The sequence below is a fragment of the Argiope bruennichi genome, chromosome X2 (genome assembly GCF_947563725.1).
Source record: "Argiope bruennichi chromosome X2, qqArgBrue1.1, whole genome shotgun sequence".
Classification (NCBI taxonomy): domain Eukaryota; kingdom Metazoa; phylum Arthropoda; class Arachnida; order Araneae; family Araneidae; genus Argiope; species Argiope bruennichi.
In genome coordinates this window covers 137,911,767-137,917,766 of record NC_079163.1, presented here as the reverse complement: position 1 = coordinate 137,917,766, position 6,000 = coordinate 137,911,767, and positions in this window count along the sequence as shown.

Here is a 6,000-nt window from a genome sequence, read left to right as displayed (position 1 = left end):
ATTATTTACTGTCCTACCCTCATTATTCTTTCAGGGGATGCAAAGAAGAAAAAAATGAGAATACAAAAGATACAATATTTTCTAAGTATTCAAAGAAAACAATGAGAGAAAACTTCAACCGATTTTAAGTTGTTTTTCGACAATGGAAGCAACATCCGATAGTTGGTCCTATTATTATTATTATTATAATAAATTAAATTCTCGTAAATATTTACAACGCCCTCGATAAATAGCCAAAAAATGTGGAACATCACTAACCGAAGTCTGCAACTATCTTGCATCTTATTTATAATGGGGGTGGCATCTTATTTATAATGGGGTTTTACATATCTTGAAAATCATTAAGTAAATAGTTGCTGGAATGCAACTATTTTACGCATGATGGAGCGTGTCGAACTTAAACTAATCTGGAAGTTTCTAAATAAACGGGGTTCGTAAATTTACTTAAGTTCCGCTTTTAATATATCTTTTAAGTATTATGTTTATATTTAATTTTTAGTTTAAGAAAACAACATTTAAATTTTTAATATATAAAGTAATTTGTGGTTGCGAAGAAAGCAATAGCTTTATTATTATATGCATTTCAATTTTTTTTCCATAAAATTTAAAATGTGTAATATGTATGTATATTTTATTTTGAAAAGTTTAGATCATCGTAGTAGATACACTAATAATTAAAAATTTTCCAAAATTCATTTTTTTAGAATTTGCTATGTAAACAATTTTCGCTCTTCGAACAACGCTTTCAACATTTTCGCTTCAACAACCACGCTTTTCTTAACTGACATTGTTTTTTACAAGAATACTTTGGAACTATATAGATATTGCAACTACACGAATCATTATGTCATCATATAAATTACTTATTCATTATTATGAACGAAAACGCACTTGATGCTTATACTCTTACATACAATTAAGGTTTATGGGATTGCATTCAATGGACATGAATTAAATATTATTGTGCAATATGTGTCTTAATCTTAGCAGTGGTGGCTATCATAACATGATGAATTAAGCATCTTTAAAGAGATGTCTCAATAAAAATAGAAGCAGAAGTTTACCAAAAATTGATTATCAATCTAAATGATTTCTTTTGGTAACTATCAAAGCATATAAAAATCGACTAAAATATCTACATTTCTCAAACCCGGCAACTGTGGATTTAATTTGTCGAAAACTATGAAACACGATAATTTACCACTCCCCCATTGCTTGCTGATATTTCCTCGTAGTATTTTAATTTAGTGTCAGGTCAATAATCTAGTTTATAAACTAAGAATGGGAAGATAAGAATTGGAATATTCATTACTAGAGTTAAAATGAATAATTCCAAATCCTATACGTCAAAAATACAATTTAATTTCAAAACATTTCTATATTTATTCGAAATTTTACTTGTCAAGTTCACGCACATGCGCAGAATTCATTCGTATTCTTAGCATTGTGCTTTTAGACCAGATTGATACCGTATTTAAAATTTTACTGGACAGACGTAATTTAAATCTTAGACCCTTCAGAAGCTCTCGGGTTACGAGGCTTAGTGGCGGGATCGGCAGAGTGTGGCGATTACTTTTGCAGGTCTTCAGTTCGAGGCTCGAAGCCGACAAATATTTTTATATATATATATTTTTTCTTTTTTTAAAATTTTTTTTGCCAGATTTCTCCATCAATCCTAGAGATAAATTGAATAATTCCAAATCATGTACGTAAAAAATAGAATTTAATTTCAATTTATTTCATAATTTATTCGAAATTTTACGAGTCAAGTTCACGCATATGCGCAGAATTCATTCGTATTCTCATTATTGTGGTTTTAGACCACATTGACAACGTATTTAAAATTTTACTGGACAGTAGTAATGAGACTCTTACGGCCGTATTCACCAAACCGGTTGCTAAACATCGGATTGTTCAACCCATGATCAACGACAAATCATCAACCAAAGATCATTGGTATTCACGAACGTTAATTTTACGACTAAGCATCAAGGCAGCTTTTTCTGCCTTTTTCAACCGGAAATGGATTTTCATTGGTCCAGATATATCACATGATTATCAGCTGATGGTTGGCTCTTTTTCATGTTTTTATTGTTATTTTGTTTCTTTCCGAGATGTGTATGAGAAATGTCGGACGATCAAGCGAGAAAACAATGTGATGTTGTCTAGTGATAAACTCATCGATTTTCTTACATGATATTATTAAGCTTTTCGTGGGATTGTTTCTCTGAATATACATTATTAAGCAAGCATATTTTAAATTTCCACTGTATTATGTAACTAAACATTTGAGCATTTGCTGTCTTTTGAATTGAGAATATGAATATTAACTGCTTTTCGAATAGTTTTCCAATGAATTGAACTTTTACAAAAGGTCTATCTGAAAATTAAATTTCTAAAAAAAATGCAGATTAACCAAATTGAGTTCATTTACATATGGAAATATTTTATATATAATAATAGAATATATACATAAACAATACAAATAACAAACTGCTGCAAACTGATTTTGAAAGTGAAGAATTCACTGTTTCTTCTAAACAATGAATTTAACAAAATTTGAATTTCGAGTAAATTATCATTAACTGTAAATTATATTTCTGAGAAATGTGACAAATATTTGAACAAGTTAAAAAAAAAAAAACATAACTTTCTTCATTTATCAATTATGAACTAGTTAAAAATTTGAAGCTTGGTAGATTTTTTTTCAGACCCCAGCATTTTTTACAAAATATGGCATTTTTTTTTATTTGTTAACATCAAAATTTTATTAGTTGAATGGTATTACCAACCAAATTATAATATTGATCTTTGTTCTTTTTTATGATCTTTCCATGTTCTTTAATATATATTATAATGAATTATAATCATACAAATTGTTAAAACACAGCAACTTCCTTGTCTTTGGCAAGGAATTCACAAAATGTTTATATTTTTGTTTAAAATGTTTATTTTGTTAGAATGCATATTAATGAGCAATGGATTAGTATCCTGAATTTTTAATATAATAAAGAGGGGGGGGGATGTAGTGTATAAATTCTTACTTACAAAGTATTATGACTTTCATATTAGTAAATTATTTTCATTTACACAAAACATTTAAATTTCCAAAGGCTATTTTAATTGAAATTAAAAGCAGTGATATCTCTGACAATCCCATATAATTGTTTGTATGAAGTTTATAACGTATATTACAAATTTCTCTTTATTGAACTTTCAGCATTTATTTGAAAACAAATAAGTTTTATACTTCCACAATATGTATAAGCTTCCAATATGTATTATTTTAGCAATATGTATTATATTTCCACAATATGCTATATTTGAAAAAAATAGTAATAATTCTTTTGGTGTCAATATTTAAATATGTATTAGCTGTCTAAATCTTCAGTAGTTTTCAAAATAAATTTTGTTGTTGTTGTTTGTTTGTTCTTTTCTCAAAGCAGAAAAAAAAATGCTTATTCTGTGCTATGCTTTTATTTCTGTAGAAAAGCAAATATGGAAAAATATGCTTATTAATTATCAAAATATTAAATTTTTACATATATAATTGTTAAAAAAATTTATAGATATAAATGTCAGAATATATACATATTAGAAGAATATATACATTCAGAATATATACTCCAAATCAGAAGATTCAAATTATAAACAAAAGTCAGTGAAAATTGTATATGAATATTGAAGACCAACAGCTATTTCACCAAAATAAATATTCATGCAATAAATTTGTATAGTATATTGTTATTGTGGAAGTGAAGAAGCTAATTTATACCTCATATCTAAAACTTTTTGTAAACAATAAATTTAACAACTCTTTAAATTTCAATGGGATAATTGTTAGCTTGACAACATGTATTTGACTACCTTGACATTACAAATCAGTATAAAAATAATGTAAATATTGATGAAAAGCATATTTATTTTAGAATTGATATCCCTGAATAAAATAAATGATTAATTTGCATATCATAAGCATTCACTTTTGTTCAAATAAATTGAGTGGCAAAACATCTAGAATTAACAGTAAATTTTTTTAACACTTTCTGCTTGATGATTCAAACTCAATCAAAAAGCAACACAGGTTAACTTGATTAGCCTGTCAGAAACTAGTAATGATATTTTAATTCTTTCAAGTAAATGTGAAATTCCATTTGTTTCAACAAGTTTTTGCCTTTTTTTTTTTTTTTATTTTTTATTCCCAGAATTTTGTACCAAAACAGTTATTAATTTTTTGATATTTTAACATTTAGTTTCTACTCATACTTGAATAATATCTGTCACTTTATTATATTAATTTCCAATGATGTTTTTAATTATTCATATCTTAATGACAATCATTACTTCCTGAAATCATAAACCTATGAGCACAACATCGAACTAAATACTGTTAAGTCAGCATAATTTCCTTTGTTTAATTGTCACATTTTTCAACTCAGGATCTTGTGTATTTAAACAAGGAATCTCTTTCTATATTTAAATTTGATGAAAGATGATCCAAATTGAAATGTTTCAAAAAAGTAAAAGAATTTTTCACAAACATTTTTTTTTTCTTGAAATCATCTTAAATATTATTCTAATAGGTTACATTAAACTGTCAGTTAAGTTAATGAATTTTTAAAATAAAAACCTCTTTTTTAAAATTTTATATTTGCATCAAAATTTGTAGAAATTTGAATTAACTCGTATAAGTTATTATCTACACTTGTTTTTAAAATTTCAAAATTTTCAAATCCCAATTAATCTATTTTCTTTGTGTTTTACACACTTCTCAGAATGTCTTAAAATATGCGAAATTAAAGAAGGACTTCTGTATACAAAAATCTATTTTATTCAAATTTGACTTGAAAAGTAACATATTATATGAATTAAAAAAAGAAAATTTTGACGGAGAAGTCACAGTTTCTACAAGCATTAAAACAAAGTGCCATTAAAGGCACTTTAAAATGCAACATTGATGCTGATTATTAATATAAAATTCTTCTACAAGAATTACAAGGAAGTGTCAATAGAGGTACTTTAAAATGCAACATTAATGCTGATTCATAATGCAAAATTCTTCTATATGTGTCTTTTTATTTCTCTAATACATATACATATTGTAATAAGATAATGAGAACACAAAACCACTAGGAAAGAACTACATTGATATGAGCCATACATGTATGTCATTTTATATAAATTATAAAAAAGAACAACATCAAATTAAAAATATATTTGATTTTCAAAGATGGGAATAAGGAATTATTTAGACATTTCTATACAGATAAATTATAAAATAATATCTTTCAAAAAATAATTAGGTAGAGAATACATTACAAGTAATGTTAAAATTTGTTGTGTAATGAGGGGAAAAAAAACAATAAAAACTGGGGATCATTTTCAGCAGATAAGCTGTATTGTATTAGCTGTATTGAGTGACAAGCACATTATTATATCACACAATTTATAAGCAACAAAAGTAATTTCTTTAAATTTCTAATTATTAATCATAATAAAAACTGCAATAATTCTTTTTCTATAAAATAAATAATAACATAAAAAATTAATTAACTAAAAAAAAACTTATATATCCATGTGAAAACAGTGTACAGTCATGGAAATGAGTCATACAGGAAAGTTTCAAAAATACAAAAAGCAATCCTGTATAATCATCACCAGACAGACGAAAAAGATTTCTTTGTTGCTTTTCTTATTTTTTCAAAAGGAAAAGGCTGTTCCTTATTTCTTCCATATCTTGGCAAGTTTTTAATCTGAGAAATGTGAAATAAGAATTAATTATAATATTATAAATAACTGTAATGAAAAAAATTTTTAATTTAACAATAATACTTAAATGACATACTTAAAAATTGATAGTATAAACATATCAATTTTGTTGATATAAGTCAAAAATACCAATTTTTGTATCTAAATTTAGAATAAATATTTAGAATTCATTTATACACTACACCTATTATAAAAAAAAGACTTAAAATATTCCATTCTCAATCACTAGAA